A 19,834-nucleotide genomic window follows, 5' to 3' on the forward strand; every position below is an offset into this window, starting at 1 on the left:
GAATCGGAAGATCTGGGTTCAAATCCTGCCTCAGACATGTACTAAACTCTTTGAGCCTTAGTTTCCTCCTCTATAAGATGAGGAAGTTGGACATGATGACTTCTAAGGTCTCTTCTATCTCTAACTCTATAATCTTAATATAATATGTGTTTCCTGGTAGAAGTAATCAACTAAGCTAATATGGCACGTTATTAGTCCCTTGGATAGCCAGTCATTTTAGGAAATTTTGACTGAGGAAGAACCAAGTTCAGGGGTTATGGGAAATGCCACGGCAATGAAAGCCAAAATATCGCTAGCTGAAATAATTTTATTAAAGTAATAGAAAAAATAAGTAAGAGGAAATTTAGGCTTCCAACAATAAGGGAGAGAACAATAATATACCTGTGAAAGGGCTAGGTATTACAGCACATAGGACGCTGGACATGGAATCAGGAAGACCTAAGTTCAGATCTGGCCTCGGATACTTGCTAGCTGTGTGATCCTGGGCAAGTCACTTAACTTCTGTTTGCCTCAGTCTCCTCTTCTGTAAAATAGGGGGTAATAATAGTACCTACCTTCCAGAGTTGCTGTGAGGATCTAGCGAGATAATCCTCGTAAAACACTCAGCACAATGACTGGTTCACGAGGCACTGTATAAAATGTTCACTATTATTATTATGGGATCACGCATCATGGCTTGATCTGAGTAGAAGCCTCCTCGAGCTAGACCACAGTCGTACTTTTTAGATGAAATGAATTCATTGTTTTGGAACCAGCTAGTCACTGTATCTTGCAAAATCATCATTTCATGTTTTAGCACTTGGGTGTTATATAACGCATAAGGGAAAAAAAAAGGTGGGAAGAGGTTTCTGGTGGCTAGGGTCAGAGAGTGGTCATTGCATATCAGAAACCGAGAGAAAAAGCTTTTGTTTCATCGGCATTTGTGAGGACAAACTCTTCTGAAGAATTCTGTGTCTGTTATGGGAAGCTTCTGAGGTTGGGATACAGGATAGGAGAGTTTTGATTAGGTGTGTTCTTAAGAAAAGGTTTAGAGCATGCAGTACTGCATCAGAAGGGACAGAAAAGTGGAACACTTAAATGCAAGCCCCTGGGAACCCATGGAAACAGCATGTGGGTATTGGATGCTTGGGTTCAGCTATTCAAAGTAAAATGCAAATAGGAAGTGAGTGGTCTCCAAATTATTCCGCTGATGACTGAAAGAAAATTACCTTTACCACATTTTCATGGGTTATCTCTACCTGGGAGAATTTCGAGCAGCACATAAGGTACTCTCTGCAAACTCTTCTGACTCCTGTTGAGCAGAAATAGATTTCTTGTGCCTTTTCTATCCTGCTCTAATCTTAGGAATCCATACATTTACATAGCCTACTTCTCTTCTACTGCGCTTTGGAGAATCAGCTCATGCCTTGATGAGATAGTAAACTGTAACTAAAATTCAGATCGTCCAACCTCCATATCCATCAGTCACCAAGGCTTCTTGATTCCCCTTCTGTTTGCTCATATGGCCATGCCCCTAGTTCAGACCCTCACCACCTCTGGCCTATACTATTAGAGTAACCTTCTACTTGGTCTCCTTGCTTCCAGTCTCTCACTTTGCCAACCATCCTCTACACAATTGCCAAATTTTTCTTCCTAAAACATGTGTCTGAACATGTTACTCTTATGTTCAAAAAATTCCAGTGGTTCCCTATTGCCTCTAGGGTAAAATATAACCTCCTCCTTGGCATATGAAACCCTTCATAGTCTGGCTCCATCCTATCTTTTCAGGCTTATTATGCTAGCTCCACTTCAAACAGTCTAGCAAAACTGGTTTACTTGCTGTTACCCAAAATACTATCTCCTATCTCTATTCCTCTTTACAGACCGTCCCCGCATGCCTGAAAAATGTTCCCAGCCTTGAGCGTCTCCAGTTAAGTGGCTCTACGTGAAATATTTTTCAAATAGCCTTCCCTAAACTGTACCAAATAAGGACTTTTTGTTTTGCCTTGGTGTCTTATGAAATTCCTCTATAAAGGTCCCTTTAAGTCCCAGCTATGGGCTAGCATGCCGCTGTGATGTGCTATCGTGTGTGATAACTGATGCTATTCTATGCAACAAATTGTGAAAAGTAAGTACTAGGACAAGGAATGAAGAGAACTTTATAAGATATCGACTCCATGACACTATGCCATAACCCGCAGTACCGGAAAGGTCTTTCTCACTTTGATTTCTCCATCAGAATTCAGTTTGTTTTCCTAACTGAGAGACCACCTCCCCGCTTTCATCCTTCTGTACCCTGCCCCCAGCCTTACTACAGTATACAAGAAGCATAAACCAGCTCAAATATATGGTTTCTTTCGTGGACTAGTGTAGCCATAATGGCCTTTGTTTTCTTTGAATGACTCAGCTTACCTCATTGAGCCTCCGGACACTGTGGCTTGCTCTTCCGGGGCAGGAAGCCCAAAGAGCATTCCAGGAAGCAGACAACTTCCTGTGTGATGAGTCATGGGGCTGGCTGAGGGGAGGTGTTAATGTCTATGCTAGGGGGAGGGGCCAACTCAGGAACCAATCGGCCCTGGTCATTTGGGCGGAGCTTGATGATGTCAAAAACCCTATAAGAGGGGAGAGGACAGCTTGAAGACTCTCTCTTTTCCTTTTCCGGTTGGAGCCAGCGACAGTTACGACAGTTACGTCAGTTTCAGTTACAGACACAGACACAGCTGAGGCAGGAGCTGCCAGTAGCAGAGCTGACCTACGGGAGGAAGCTGAACAAAGACTTCAGTCCAGTGGGTAATCTTATTACCATAAAAGGGGGAAACATGATTTTGCTTTACGCAATCATGCTTCTCTGTAGCCTCCTGGTTACTCTTGCAAGGCGTACTTATTGGGCCTGGAAGATTATGATCAACATATCAAAATGGGGTTGCTGGTTCATGGGTTGGTTACTGTTGAGCCTAAATAAATGTTTTGATTCTTCTGCCTTCTACTTTGAGAGTTTCTTATATCCGGCGATTCCGAACCTTTCAGACATGTTTATGATCCTCTTTGAGATTATAAACTCTGCCCTCCTGATACATTTGGCGTCACGAACAGGATCGCTAGGTATAAGATCTCTATTTAGAAGCAGAACAATTTCAGAGGAAGAGATGAATATCCCAGGATGGGAGGATCCATTTTATTCCTCCCTAGCAAAAGAATTGGCTAAAAAAGCTGGACCCTGTGAAAACTGGGAACCAAGGCTACGGAGAGGAGATCCTAGGGATTTGGAAAAGTGTTTACGAGAAGTTGGGATTCAGTCAGGGGCATCACTATCTAGGCAAAGCTGGATAGTGTTATCAGCCTACCGGCTAGTATACGAAAGATTGAGATTAAGTGAAAGACATGGGGGCACTCCTACCCCACAGGAAGAAGAGGAATCTCAGATAGCAGGAGACCAAACTGACTCAAATGAGAACTTTTCTATTAATGTGGCTAAGAGCAACAGGAGACCAAAAAAGCCCAGAGTGCATTTCAACCCAGCCCAGAAAGAGCCTGACTGCCTGCTTCGTCCTAGCCATGGTGGCAGAGGAAGTGAGTGGGGAGAGAATGAGACAATGTTAGGGGCTGAGGCACAAAACACTACTGGGGTTCAGGATGTGCCTCACACAGAGAATAGGAGATGGTTAAATGATCAGACAAGGGCTCGACCCATACAAAGGAGGAAGACAGAAACCCGAGGTGAAGATTCAGTTACAAGGGAAATTCAGGAAGATTTCTCACCGCAAGAGGTCACAGATATTTTGAGTAGATTCAGCCAAAGAATAGGAGAACCATTGATATCTTGGATGGTAAGACTCAGTGATCAAGGGGCCGGTGGAATATCAGTAGATGGGACAGACTGCATGAGATTCATAGGTATCAGCCATGATCCTCTAGTTCAACAAGCTTTTAGGGAACATCATCAGCAAGAAGATGGTGATAGCAGGACTACTCTGTTGGCATTAGCCGCTGTGGGATGCAATAAGAGATATGATACTGATTCTATGTGGCCCACTGAGCACAGACCCTGGTATTCACTTAGAGATTGTATCATGAGACTAAAGGAGGAGGTAATGAAGACTGCCATTATGATAGGAACTGCAGACAAATATTACAATGATCCAATGGGACTGCCTCATAGGAATTTAATAATTAGGACAGCTCCCCCTGCTTATAAACAACTAATTTTGAATTTATTACTTGGAGAAGTAGGGAGCCGTCTTACAACAGTGATAAATAAGATTTTACAGTTATATGACTTAGGTGACTGGGGAAGGGATAGATCTCCTCGAGAGAGAAGAGTGAATAACCAGCAAACTTGGCGCCAAAGGAGAGTAACAAGGAAAGAAATGTTTACTGCTTTATTGAGAGCAGGGGTAGGTTTTGAAATGATAGATGGAATTCCAACCAATGAATTATATAGAATGTACAGAGATAAAGGCCTTGATAACAGGAGAGATAGGGAAATAAGAACTGCTCCTGCAAATACTACAGATGTTGAACCTTCATACCCAAGTGAATCACATGAAAGGGAATACTAGGGAACAGGCCGAGCCCCAGTCCAAATTAAGGAAATACACAGGCTGGATTGCAGACCTCACATTAACTTGACCATATATTGGAAAAATGGGTCAAGTACGGTAACTGAGGCATTAATAGATACTGGGGCCGAGGCCACCCTTATTTATGGAAATCCAGACAAGTTCAGCCATGGAACTCCTATTACCATCACAGGACTAGGAGGGACTGAAATATCAGCCAGACAAGTTAAATTAATGATGAAAATTGGACAGTTGCCCAAGAAAGAATATAGTGTGGTTATTGTGCCTATTCCTGAATACATCATTGGAATAGACATTTTGAAGGGTATGACCTTAAATTTACCTGAAGGGAAATACCAATTTGCTGTGAGGAAAATAGGCATTAATGCAGTCTTAGTGGGGAAAATCAAGATGGATCCAATCACTTTGCCCGAACCTTCTGAAGTAATTACTTTGAGGCAATATCGTGTGCCAGGTGGGCAAGATGAAATTGCCAACACTATAAGAGAATGTGTTGAGGCAGGAGTGTTAGTCCCTACAACTACTCAATGGAACAACCCTGTCTGGCCAGTCCGAAAATCAGATGGGACATGGAGGATGACAGTAGATTATAGACAGCTGAACAAAGTGACTCCTCCCTTGTATGCTGCTGTCCCAGACACGGTTACTTTAATAGAGAGAATACAAAAACATGAAGGGACTTGGTATGCAGTTATTGATTTGGCCAATGCCTTCTTTACAATCCCAATAGACCCCAAGCAATGGAATCAGTTTGCTTTTACTTGGCAAGGCCGACAGTATACATTTACACGCCTGCCGCAAGGATATATTCATAGCCCAACTATTTGCCACAGGATTGTAGCTGAACATTTGGATGAATTAAAGTTACCTGGTGTACAGCTTACACATTACATAGATGACATCATGATACAGGGAAAGAATATAAAGGAGGTGGAGGAGAGTTTAGCATTATTAATTGACCATATGAAAAGCAAAGGATGGGAAATCAACCCCGCAAAGGTTCAAGGGCCAGCTCAAACTGTAAAATTCTTGGGGATACAGTGGAATAGAGGACTGCGAGAAATTCTCCCACAAGCTCGACAAAAAATCCAGGATTTTCCCACCCCTACCAATAAGAAAGAGGCCCAAAAGTTCATAGGGCTGTTTGGTTATTGGAGACACCACATCCCACATTTGGGACAGATTTTAAAACCCTTGTATAAAGTCACCAGAAAGAAATATGAATTTGACTGGGGACTTGAACAAAGTAGAGCTTTTGAGGAAGCAAAGGCTGCTATTCAATTAGCTCTAGACTTATGGCCTATGCAAAATGGGCCAGTGGAGTTACAAGTGACTGTACAAGATGACTATGCAAATTGGAGTCTGTGGCAAAAACAACAAAGCCGAAGTGTACCTTTAGGCTTTTGGTCAAGGAAACTGCCCTCATCTGGAGTGCAATATACACCTTTTGAGAAGCAGCTGTTAGCTGCATATTGGGCTTTAGTAGAAACTGAGCAACTAACTCTGGGTCATGAAGTGGTATTAAGGCCTGGAATTCCAATTATGACTTGGGTAATGAGTACCCCAGCTTCTCACAGAATTGGACATGCACAAGAGGCAAGCATAATCAAATGGAAGTGGTATATTCAGAATAGGTCCAGAGCAGGCAAAAATGGAGTTTCTGCTCTACATGAATCTGTGGCGAACATTGATACTGAGAGCAATGAAAAGCCCCTTGAATCTAAGCAACAGATGGTACCATCCTTAGTGAAATGGAATAATGGATATGACGGACTAAATGAAGAACAGAAGAAACATGCTTGGTTTACTGATGGGACAGCAAAATATTTAGGACAGAAGAGACATTGGAAAGCAGTAGCCTATAACCCCTGTACAAGGAGAACTCTGGAAAGTTCTGGGATAGGTGGAAGTAGCCAATATGCTGAACTGATGGCAGTGCATCAGGCCATCAGAGCAGAGAAAGGAGGACAGTGTCATATATTTACTGACTCGTGGGCGGTAGCTAATGGATTAGCTACGTGGATGCCTATATGGAGGAATCAGAATTGGGAGATTCATGGCAAACAAGTTTGGGGTAAAGAGTTATGGGAAAATATATGGGACATGTCTTTGGTTACAGATCTGTCAGTTTTTCATGTTGATGCTCATGCAACCCTGACCACACCAGAACGTGAGTACAATGCACATGCGGATCGACTAGCAAAGATTGCTACTGAATGTATTGTCCCTACTCCGACTCCAACTGATGACCCAGCCTTAGCAAGATGGGTCCACCAGACTGCTGGCCATTTAGGGGTCCAGGCCACCCATCGATGGGCACAGGATCGAGGTATCAGTATTTCTCATGCGTTGTTAAAACAAATAACAGAGGAGTGTTGTATATGCCAATTAGAAAAAGAACGAACTCTTCCTAGGATAGTTACTGGAGAAATAGCAAGGGGAAAAGTTCCAGCCCAAATTTGGCAGATAGATTATATTGGCCCACTACCCCAGGATAAAGGATGTAAATATGTATGTACGTGTGTTGACACCTATTCAGGTGTACTAGTGGCTTGTCCTTATAAAGACGCAACTCAGAAAAACACCTGTAAAACTCTAGATATTGTAAGTTTATATTATGGAACCCCAATGCAGATTCAAAGTGACAATGGGTCACATTTCAAGGGCAAAGAAGTGAAAAGATATTGTGTGTTGAATAATATAGAATGGATATATCATATTCCATATTACCCACAAGCATGTGGGCTAATTGAAAGAATGAATGGATTGTTGAAAGAACAGCTGAGAAAATTAAGCTCAAATAATTCATATCGACATTGGAAGGATAATTTGTCTATTGCCTTACGTAATTTGAATAATAGGCCCTTAGGGGGGAGTACACCTCTAGCCAGAATGATGACCCCAAATCTGCAGATCAGAGAACAGCAAACATGTGAGATCCAAAACATTGAATTTTGGACTGTGAGGGAAGATGTCCCACTACCAAGTCCAGGAACACCCGGTTCAGCAGGATATGATTTACATTGCATAGAGAATTTTAGGTTAAATAGGAAAGAGATAAGAAAACCCCCTACTGGAGTATGTATGAGAATCCCCAAGAATCATCTTGGACGGATATTACCTAAACCAGGATTAGCGGCTCAAGGAATACATGTATTGGCTGGAGTGATAGATTCTAATTATCAAAAAGAAATTGTTGTGACACTCCAGAATATGGGTAAAAAACCTGTACAATTTTGTAGAAATGATAGGATGGTTCAAGTCATTATTATCCCCTGTGAAAAAATACCCTTTGTGAAAACTGACCCTCCTCCCAAAATAACTACTAGAGGGGCAAAAGGGTCTTGCTCCATTGATAGAATAAAGTCAGGAGCTAAGGTATGGGTAAAACGGAAGCCAGATGATATTCCAAAGGCTGCAGAAGTTATAGCCCATGGGAAGGACAACACTGTAACAGTTGTCTATTCAGGGGAAAATAATTACCAAATCGTACCCCTGAACCATATATTTTACCGTGAATAGGTTATAATAATAGATTCACAGACTATTCTTTTTGTCCTTTGTTTTGGCTAACCTTGTTGCTAGTTTTGTTTCCTTCAGGCTTAAGCACCCTGCACTTTCCGGTGACTGCCTAAGCATGTAGCATTCTTGGAATTCCTGCCAGCTTGTTAAAGAAATGACCTCTGGAATGGGACTTTTTGGGGGCAGGGCCATCTCTACATCCAATTTCAGCATGAAGAAGCTATGGAAAATGAGACCTTCACCCCTCACCCCAAGATTTTGAGCCCCAATCATTCAAGGGGGGTGGAAATGATGATAGTGTTCTGTTTACTTATTTTGTGTTATCCTTGCTGTGTTGTTTTATTGTTATGATATTATTGATCCTATGTAATGGATACAAGGATTTAGGGGTGGACATTTGAATTATTAATAATTATTTTGGGGATGATTGATTGAAGAGATTATCTTGCTGGGACCTAGGGGTGGATCACATTTGAATCGTAAACCAATATTTAGGAATGTCACCAAATGATATGTTTTGCTTTATAATGAATGATATGTTTTAGTTTCCTTTGTAATTGGATCACAATGTATGTTCTAGGATACATGGCTGATTAGATTATGTATCCTATAACAAGGGGTGGAGTGTAGCCATAATGGCCTTTGTTTTCTTTGAATGACTCAGCTTACCTCATTGAGCCTCCGGACACTGTGGCTTGCTCTTCCGGGGCAGGAAGCCCAAAGAGCATTCCAGGAAGCAGACAACTTCCTGTGTGATGAGTCATGGGGCTGGCTGAGGGGAGGTGTTAATGTCTATGCTAGGGGGAGGGGCCAACTCAGGAACCAATCGGCCCTGGTCATTTGGGCGGAGCTTGATGATGTCAAAAACCCTATAAGAGGGGAGAGGACAGCTTGAAGACTCTCTCTTTTCCTTTTCCGGTTGGAGCCAGCGACAGTTACGACAGTTACGTCAGTTTCAGTTACAGACACAGACACAGCTGAGGCAGGAGCTGCCAGTAGCAGAGCTGACCTACGGGAGGAAGCTGAACAAAGACTTCAGTCCAGTGGGTAATCTTATTACCATAAAAGGGGGAAACATGATTTTGCTTTACGCAATCATGTTTCTCTGTAGCCTCCTGGTTACTCTTTCAAGGCGTACTTATTGGGCCTGGAAGATTATGATCAACATATCAAAATGGGGCTTCTGGTTCATGGGTTGGTTACTGTTGAGCCTAAATAAATATTTTGATTCTTCTGCCTTCTACTTTGAGAGTTTCTTATATCCGGCGATTCCGAACCTTTCAGACATGTTTATGATCCTCTTTGAGATTATAAACTCTGCCCTCCTGATACAGTATACAAGAAGCATAAACCAGCTCAAATATATGGTTTCTTTCGTGGACTAGAAGGGTAGCATACGAGATAACTCTTCTTCACTTAACTGCATAAAGGGCATCTGTCTTTTTCACTATTCCCAGTAAAATAGATGACATGGCCTCTGATATCTAAATAAACTAGGAAGCATACTCTCAAGGTATTTTCTATTTGTTTGCTCACTGTGTGGGTCCGGCTGTACCTGGAACTCTGCCCTCATTGCAATTTCTTTTCCCACACATGAAATATACCTGGTCTAAGGTATAAAATACTCCATTTGGCCTGATCTATGTGACCCGGATAACTGGAGCTTGAACGCCCTTTGACCATGGCTCTCAGCTTAGGCTGCTCCATTTATAACTCGGGCCTTCGGAGAAATAAAAAATCAGAAATTTAGAGATGGATGGAACCTTAGACACTATCTAGACTCCCCGTCCCATTTTAGAGATGGGAAAATGAAGGCCCAGGGAGCAAGCACCTTGCCCATGGACCACAAAATGCCAGAGCCAGAATTTGAAACCAGTGCCTCTGACTCCTAACTGAGCAAACTGTGTCATACTCATGCATGCCTGCTGTTGTGAAGAACTCTCTAAAGTGCTATGCAAACGTGATTTGTTAGCATTGTAGTTGTTATATTGTTCTTCCTGTCCTCTGGGAAACTAAATATTTGGTCTCTAAAGCTGTTCCAACCTCTATAATTTTTAAGCTTCTTTCAGTTTAGATATTATGTTGTTTGACTCAGAAAAATAATTTTAATGTAATTAAGTTTGATGGTTTTATAGTGTGTCCCCCCTCCAGCTTTGACTTTATCATTTATATATTTATTTTTTACGAGAAGCAAGAAACATGCCAAGGTGGAGTAGTCCAGCTTGTGAGGTACATCTTCCAATGTGGGGATCTATGCTCCTTTCTTCTATCCCATCTATGCCCACCCTAAATCTCACTGTCAGCTCTTTCCAGGCTTTCTCCTAAAACTTCCCCCACAGACCTACTGCTCACTCCCCAGACAGCCCTCTTGATCTGAAGGACCCCTCCTGGGGGAGGTTGAAAGTCCCACTAAAGCCACAGTCACTGAAGGAACATGCACGTAGTCTGGTCCTTCTAGCTTTACTGATTCCTTGTTTCGCTTTAGCAATACAGACTCCTTATAATAATGATTTCTGCCATCTTAAAGAATACAATCTCATTTTCTAGTTCAAACAACTTTGAAAAAGATACAGGACACCTAGTGTTTTATTTTAATTTAATTTCCCCTTCTTTGATTTTTGGCAACAAAAAGTAGACGATCCAGGGGCACAACGTGGGGTTTTTGCTATTTGAAGCTGCCCTGGTTTTTCCCTGCACAGTGTATTTGGCAGGATCATGTGGTGAGAAACATTTATTTGCAGGTATAGAGCCTGTAAAATTGTATCAGAAAATTAAAAAATTTTAATTAGAAGGCAGCATCTGTGAACCTTTTGCTAGAAGCCACTGTTTTTGCTGATAAATTATACCAGCTCTGTGGCCCCTTATCCCCCTCCCACCATGTCAGAGACTGTAAAACCAGTCTTTTCTCCCCCTTGTGATACTTGTGTAACAGTCAGATGGAGATTTTTGTGCTTAATATTTAACAAGCTGCTGATGCCTCCTGGAAAACTTCAAAAAATACTTCATTTAGAAAGCCACTTCTGCTTATATATAGGCTTGCTTGGCTGCTCTGCTCTATACCCCACCCCTTCTCATTCCTTTTTTTTAAATTTCCAAAAACTACCAAATAAGCAAACAAATAAAACAAAACAAGGATGGGTGTTAAGGGTAGTGGGCACTGAAAAGTTCATGAGATGCTTATTCCCTGTCCACTGTCATTATGTGCTGTCTGTGAGAACATAAACCATACAGTCACCATTTGGGAAGCCATGGTGGGGGTGGGGGTGGAAATTGATTGAAAGTGAGGGATACTTGAGCAGGTACAAAAAGAACAAAACCCCTTCTAAACAACCATGATCTTATTTTCTCAGTGTCAACACGGGGACTTCGGCAGTAGCACATGTCAGGAAAAACCAGTACCAAGAGTCTATTGCAATGAGAGAGTTCTGATAGATTGTGAGAATCTGGACAGCAAGGGGTCATGGTGAGGAGGTCAGTTAATAAATCCAAAAGCACGGGAGTCCTGAAAGTTAGAAGAGGCAGAATCCAAGGCCCTGGAGATAAGCCCTGGCCTGGAATAGCAGGTAGGCTGGGCCAGAGTCCAAGAGATCTGAGCAGGCAGAAAGGAGCAGATAGGTAGAAGGATTTCAAGTGGCCGTGCTGACACAGTGGTCCCCATCTATAACTATGCTGATACGTCATTTCAAGACAGGGATGGGGAAGAGAGTCAGCCAACCTAAAAAGTCAAAGCTTTGGAGACACAATGTTACATGAATAGCCTGCCCTCTGACACTCAGTATACTCTCTCTCCTAATCCGATACCGAATCAATCAATCAATCAATCAATCAATAAACATTTATTAAGGCACAGTGGATAGAGTGCCAGGCCTGAAGTCAGGAAGATTCATCTTCTTAAATTCAAATCTGGTCTCAGGCACTTACTAGCTGTGTGACCTTGGGCAAATCACTCAATCCTGTTTGCCTCCATTCCTCATCTGTAGAATGAGCCAAGGAAATGGCAAAACACTCCAGTACCTTTGCCAAGAAAACCCCAAATGGGGTCATGAATAGTTGGATGAGACTGAAATGACTAAACAGCAAAAAAGCTCCTACTATGTTCAAGACACTATGTTATGTGGTTGGGAATACAAAAAAAAAGCAAAAAAAAAAAAACCAGTCCCTGCCCTGAAGGAGTTTATAATCTAATGGAGGAGACAACATGCAAACAAATATATAGAAAGCAAGTTATATATAGGATGTGTGTGTGTGTGTGTGTGTGTGTGTGTGTGTGTGTATTATATTTAGTTGAGACTCAAAGGAAGCCAGGGATGTCAGTAGTCGGAGTGGAGGAGGGAGAGGGTTCCAGGCAGGGAATGGGAGAGAAAGGATGCCCAGAGCTGAGAGATGAAGTGTCTTGTTTGGGGAATTGGCAGGTGGCCAGTGTCACTGTATCAGAGAGTAGGTGTTAGGAAGTAAAGTGTAAGAAGACTGAAAATGTACGAGGTGGCTAGGTTATAAAGGGCTTTTTGTATTTGCATTTTGTGTCTGCTCCTAGAGGAGACAGGGAGCCGCTGGAATTTATTGAGGTGGGGGAGGGGAGGTGAGTGGTAGGTGACATGATTGGACCTGAGCTAGAGGAAAATCACTTTGATGGCTGAATGGAGGATAGATTGGAGTAGGAAGAGACCTGAGGCAGGCAGACCCACCAGCAGGCTGTTGCAGTAGTCCAAGTGTAATGTGATGAAGGCATGCACCAGAGTAGTGGCAGTGTCACAGGAGAAAAGGGGGTGTATTAAGGTGAAATGGACAGGCCTTGGCAATAGCTTGGATATTGGGGGTGATGGAAAGGATTGAGAGTGACTGAGGAATCTAGGATGAATCTAGCTTAACAACTGGTTTCCTGCTTCTGTCTGTACCCCTTAGATTTTGTTCTGAAGACAAACCAGCATGGCTTTGCATCTTGGTTTGTGTTTTCACATGAATCTGGATTCAAAACCAATCATCATTTCCCTAGGGCAGGTGGAGCCCTTAGAAAAAAAAAAAAGAAAAAAGTTACATGACAACTTTATTATATATTTAAAAGGAGTAGCAAGTTGTACATAATATATTCGCAGTTTCATGTACAATCATCTTTTTTTCTATTCTACTATGTTATGGAAATGCTTGATGTATTTCTTAAGTTCATTATAAATAAAATTTAAATACACATACACTCTTTAAGGATTGGAATGGAGATCAGAGGTTATCTAGTGCTAGCTATACCTGAATCCATTCTGTGGCATACCCGACAAATGGCCTAGCTTTTGGATGAAGACCTTTAATGAGAGAGTACTTCTGCCCTCTGAAGCAACCCTTTCCACAGCTTTAACCAATCAATCATTGAGTAAAAATTATTAAGTACTTAGTTATTGGCATTGTGCTAGGTGCCCAGGCATAGAAAAATAAACAAACAAATGGTGATGATAATGATTATGTAGACTATGATATAATAATAGTATAATTTAATGTAGGTTACATTTTATATGCAATATATTATATAATATATTATATATATATATAATATACAAAACAATGATGCAATCTATGTAACATATGTAATATATTGCACTTAAAATATAATCATGTTATTATAACCCACATTTTATTATATTACAGTTATTATAACCTACATAATAATGATCATAATTTGTTTTTGATATATTATACCTATATATTTTAAAATGCTAATATTGCATTATATTGTTATATTAATCATATTATTACACCCTATCTATCACTATGTTAGCACTTTATAATTATTATCGCATTTGCTCCTTTCAACAACCCTGTTGATGAAAGAATTAACTAATAGCGCAAAACCTAGGCCAATTCTACAAGACTACTCCGTTAGAAAGCTCCTTCCAAACAAGTCTCTATCGAAGCATTCATTACCTTTTAGAGCTCAGCCCTTTAAACACTTCTCAGTCCGTCTATTTGTAATACTCCCCTCCCAGCTTTGTTCCTGGCTCCCAGACTTCCCTCAGAATCAAGGACCTCCAGGTCCTGGAACATCCAACTACCCCCACGGCCTTCTAACATGGTACATCCCGGGTAAAGCCCCGCCCCCTTCTCCTATTGGTCAGCTCCTCCTAGCTCCTCGGTTTTGTGGAGCGGCTCAGGTTGGTCCTCATTCGCTTGCCAGCCTTGGTGATGACTTCTCCGTTTCAGGTCCAGGTACCTTCTTTCCGTTCCATCCTATTTTCATCTTCCTTTTGTGGGCCGGCTTCTCGCATTAGAATGTAAGCATCCTGCTGGCAGAAAACTGTCTTTTTGCTTTGCTTTGCGTCTATCTCCAATGCTTGTCACATAGCAAGTGCTTAAGAAATGTTTTTTTTTTTTTCTTTCCAACCTTATACTGGTGTCTGCACACGTGTCTCCATCTTATCCGTGACAGAGCACCGTAGCACTTTTCAGTAGCTTGGCCAAAATCAAAATAAACCATCAAAAGCATTCGCCTGGTTTACCAGCCTTTCCTACTGCCAGTGAAGGAGATCAGGTGTCTTACATAAGCGTGACCTAATTTTTGATGTAGCCATGCCGGTGCTTTGCTGTCATTGTATTAAAACAATTGAAAGTAAATATGTCTGTGGCCTGATGAGTTGAAGTCACTAGGCCAGATGAATTTTTAGGTTGTTTTTCTTTGTGTCTTCAGGATCCCATTCTTGGGTTAGTCTAATCCCTCCTGTTCTGACTTCATATATAGAAATTTAATCCATGAGATCCTGCATATCTTTCCTCAGCCCCTAGAAATCAACAGTACCGACATTTAGGGTACTTGTCAGTCAGTCAATCAGTAAATCAATAAACATGATTCTCTGCCTGGTTTTTCTCTCTCTTTTTTTATGTCATAAATTGTAAGATGGACAGGTCACTTCATCCTAAGTCATCAGGTATTTCTACTTAAGCAATCTATTCTTCCTTATCATAAACATTTGCAGAATAATATTGTTTGTTTCCCTACATCTTTTTACAAATGAATTTATCATTAAGAGAAATGAAGAAATTGCAGATGTTTTTCTTTTGGCAGAGAAAACTCCAGTAAAATGTCCGGATAATTGAAGTCTTCTCTCTCAGGCATGCCATGCCTCCATGACTTGATCTTTATTTCCCAAACTCCTCTTTATGTCCGGGTGGTTAGTATTAGACTCTGATAATAACATCATAGTTATTTCTGCTTTGGTTACCTTCACTCAGATGCTCTCTGCCGTGCTCTCCTGCTCTAGGTCTTCAATTTCCTTACAGGAGTGCGTCTTCTAAATATACAGTTCTTTTCCTTTCCCTTCCATTTATGTATTCTGTTCCTTTTGAATAAGTTTTTTCCTTTTCAGAGCAGTATTTCTATTGTGGGTCCCATCCCATCAAGTCATAATAATACCAGTGAGATCCAGTTTGCTTCCTTGTGTTAGAAATTCTAGCTTACCTTTAATTTTTGTGTGTTTGGGGTTTTTTTTACTGATATTTTGTGCATTTCTGTATTGATACCTGAGGCCACAGATTTTATTTGTAGCTCCTTTCTGACATTTTTGTCTTTTGTGAATTTCTGGGCATTTTTATTGATTTTTTTTTAAAGATTGGGCCTACTCTTTATAGTACCTGATCCATACACCTTTTCTTCCTTCCTTTTCAATTTCAAGAAGATAGGCAAATATATTTTTCTAGCCCCATTTGATATAGTACATCCCTGACCAGGCACCTGCCATTCATTCATATATGTATATGTATATGTATGTATAGATGTGTATAGATTTTATTTCTATTTATTTAATTTTTAATTTATGGAATAAAACAAACATTTCCATAACATAGTATAACATATATTACCCTGACCATGTCATCCTCCTACTTAGCAATCTCCAGTGACTCCCTATCACTTCTAGAATCCTTGCCATTCCTGTAACAAGACATTCATCCTTCCCGGCACATTCTCTGGCTGTCCCCCTTGCCTGAAATGCTCTTCTTCCTCATTGCAACCTCCTGGCTTCCCTCAAATCCCAGCTAAAAATCTTACTTTCCACAGGAAACCTTTTCTGAACCCCCTTAATTCTAATACCCCTCCCTTCTATTGATTAATTCTAATTTTTCCTGGATATAACTTGTTTGTACATAGTGTTTGCAGTTGCTTTCCTTATTAGATTTTGAGCTTCTTAAAATCATGGATTATGTTTTCCTTTTATGTTTTTGTGTTGCAAGCACATAGCACAGTGCTTGGCACATAGTAGGCACTTAGCAAATGTTTATTGACTGACAAAAAGCCATGGCCCAGAAAAGGAAGATAAATTTTGTTCTTAGATACCATCTTAACTAGCTGTTCACTTTCTGAATTTTCCTTCTGAAGCCATTGCCTTATAATAAAAGGAATAATGAAAATATTACATAGGATCCCAGAGTTTTTTCATTTAGTTTCCAAGAGTATGTATATAATAATATACGCAAAAGATAATGGGTATGATAATGCATATTATAGACCCTAACATGTTTCAGAAAGGCAGGGTATTTTTAATTGCATGACTTGTCTAGCTGTTTTGCCTTATTTGACTATGCTTTAAAATAATGGATTAATAGAATAGTCAAATCAGCTGTGCATGTGGAGACATAGCCAGTAACCACATTGTCTCTGATTTAATCCTGTACCCTAATTGCTAGTACCTGGAATAAGAAAAAAATAAGAAATGTAAGATTATTAGTAAATAAGCTCGATTGATGTAAAATACAATGTATGTCACAGGACTTAGAGCTAAAAGGAAGGATCTTGTCTTAAAGTCCTCATTAACAGATGTGGAACCTGAGGTCGAGAGATGAAGCAACTTGGCCAAGGTCACACAAGTAATAAGTATTGTGGTTAAAAGAACAGAACAAACTGGAATTTATTTTTCCTCTAGTTTATTAGGACATTTCACTAGGAAATGAAAGACAAAATTATGTAATTGTTATGGCTTTCAGTGTTGTTGATTCAGTGTCAGTTGATATGATATCTCAGTATATCATAGTTAAAAACCAACTTATATAACAGAAGAAAATACACTTAAAAATTAACTACATGTTTAGCTGACAATACCCATTTAATAGGGGATATCCACAGTTCCTTGTACATAATAGAAACTTAATAAATGCTTGTTGAATTGGATCGGTTATTTCTAAAAACCTCACTTGTATTTAGAGCAATTTCTTTAGTTTCTATTCTGTGCCTACAATGTGTCATTGCCTAAACTGGTTGAACTGGAATTAAGCTCCCAAGATGATGTTTTTGATCGTATCATCAATAGTCAGTAAGCAGTCTAAAATCTATGAACTTTAATCATGATCCAGTTCCAGGAACAGTGAATAATTTTGTCCAGAGGGTAACAGTTGCCTGGTTCCTTGTCCCTTATTCCTTCCATTGGTAAGCCCACCCCCTTTTCCCCCATCTATGGAAGCAATCAAATTGGGGAAATAAAGGACCTGGGGATTCAGAGCTTTACGACTTATTACCAAATAATATCAATAATAATAGCTAAGAGTTATATAGTACTTACTATGTACTAGGCCCTGTGCTAAGTGCATTACCATATTTTCTCATTTTACCCTCACAACAACCCTGAGAGGTGAGTTCTGTTGTCATCCAGATGACAATTTGCAGATGAGGAAACTGAGGCAACTAAAGGTTAAAAGCTTGCTCAGGATCACACAGCTAGGAAGTGTCTGAGTCTAGATTTGAATTTATGTCTTCCTTACTCTAGGCCTAGGACTTTATCTGGTGTCCTACCTAGCTGCTTATGTTTTAAAAAATAAGTTTTTATTGGTATTTTCTGTTTCTTACATTACAATAGTATCCCTTCTCTTTTTTCTGGAGGGGGGAAAGCAGAGCAATTGGGGTTAAGTGACTTGCCCAAGGTCACACAGCTAGTACGTGTGACAAGTGTCTGAGGTCACATTTGAACTCAGGTCCTCCTGACTCTAGGGCTGGTGCTCTACTCACTGTGCCACCTAGCTGCCCCAGTATCCCTTCTCCTAACCATCACAGTGAGCCATCCCACATGACAGATAGTATTTTTTGGAAAGAAGAAAAAAAAGTCAGCGCAGTTGATCGATACCTTGAGAAAGTCTGACTTATAACACCTGCGGACCTTCTGCTTCCACAGAGGGGTAACTTAGAGGGGTCCTCTCCTGCTTCTTCATTTAAGGCCCTTTTCATTTTTATAATTTGGTTACATTTTGATTTTTGATGTGTCACTATGCTTTCCATTTATGTGGTTGTAGTCACTGTGTATATTGTTTTCTTGTCTTTGCTTACTTTACTTTGGCATCAGTTCTTATCGATCTTCCCATGCTTCTATGTATTCACCATATTCGTAATTTCTTACAGAATAGTAATATTCCATTCCATTCATGTACCACAGTTTGTTTAGTCATTCCCCAAGTGATGGGCATCTACTTTGTTTACAATTCTGGGCTATCATAAAAAGTGCTGCTCTAAATATTTTGGAGTATGTGAAAATTCTTTTTTTTTTCTTATCAGTGGCTTTCTTGAAGTATGAGCCCAGTAATTGGGTCTCTGGTTCAAAGAGTATGGATGGACATTTTAGTCACTTTATTTCCATGATTCCAAATTGCTTTCCAGTATAGTTGTGCCATTTCACAGTTCTTACAACAATGTATAAGCACGTCTGCTTTCCATAACCCCTCCAGCATTGACTATTGGGGATTTTTTGGTCATTTTTGTGAATTTGCAGGATTTGATGTGAAGCCTCTGGTTTGTTTGATTTACATTTTTTTGTTAGTGGTGATTTGGAACATTTTTTAATGTGGATTTATGAATACTCCCCATGTCTTCTTTTGAGAGTTATTCGTCCATACCTTTGACCATTTATGCATAGGGGAATGGCTGTTATTCATACACATATACACACGTGTATGTATAAACAATATGTATAGCTTATATTATATATGTTTAGTGTAGTATGTATAGTTTACATATCTTGGATAACAAACACTTATTAGATAAATTTGATACAAGGATTATTCCCCATTCAATGACTTCTTTTCTTGTCCTAGATGCATTAATTTTGTCTGTGCAGAGGCTTTTCAGTTTCTAGTTCTCTCTTCTTCTGTAGACACAGTATTATGTTCCTTCAGTTACTTCAATCCTTTTTTTTAAAGTGGCTTTGTTCTTCTTACCCTTCACCTCCTCTTCTTATATGATATTCCTCCTTCCTCTGCTATCCACCAGCTAATCCTGCTCCTTTGTTTTGAAATTTCATTTTTGCACCCCTTTCCAAAAAAGGATTTCTCTCACTCTCTTTGTTATCCATCTTCTCTTTCTGTTTACTCTAAACCTTCATTCTCTGATCCATTACCCCTAAAAATTATCTTTTCTCTCTCTTTTCTCTGTATTCTTCACACAATCTAAATTTCCAAGAAATCCAGACTAGGCTCTCCCCTGTAGGAATCTTCTGCAGCTGCCTTGTGGAGCTTGCCCCATGGATACCCCTTTTCCATTGTGCCTCACTTCTAGAATAGTGCCAGTTGTTGCAGGTATCAGAGGGGTCGCTGACCCATGATAAAGCCTCTCCCCCACTCATCTATTACCCTTCTTGTTGACCTTTTTTCTGCACATATATCTGGAAATCTTCCTGAGTCCATGCTTTTCCACTCTTTTAGGGGTCAGTTATCCCCGTGGTTCCAACTCCTACGTTTTCAGGACAAGGAAGACTTTTCAAGCACTAAATACCCCAGCCTCATCCAGTGTAAGATCGTCA

The sequence above is a fragment of the Trichosurus vulpecula genome, chromosome 8 (genome assembly GCF_011100635.1).
Source record: "Trichosurus vulpecula isolate mTriVul1 chromosome 8, mTriVul1.pri, whole genome shotgun sequence".
Classification (NCBI taxonomy): domain Eukaryota; kingdom Metazoa; phylum Chordata; class Mammalia; order Diprotodontia; family Phalangeridae; genus Trichosurus; species Trichosurus vulpecula.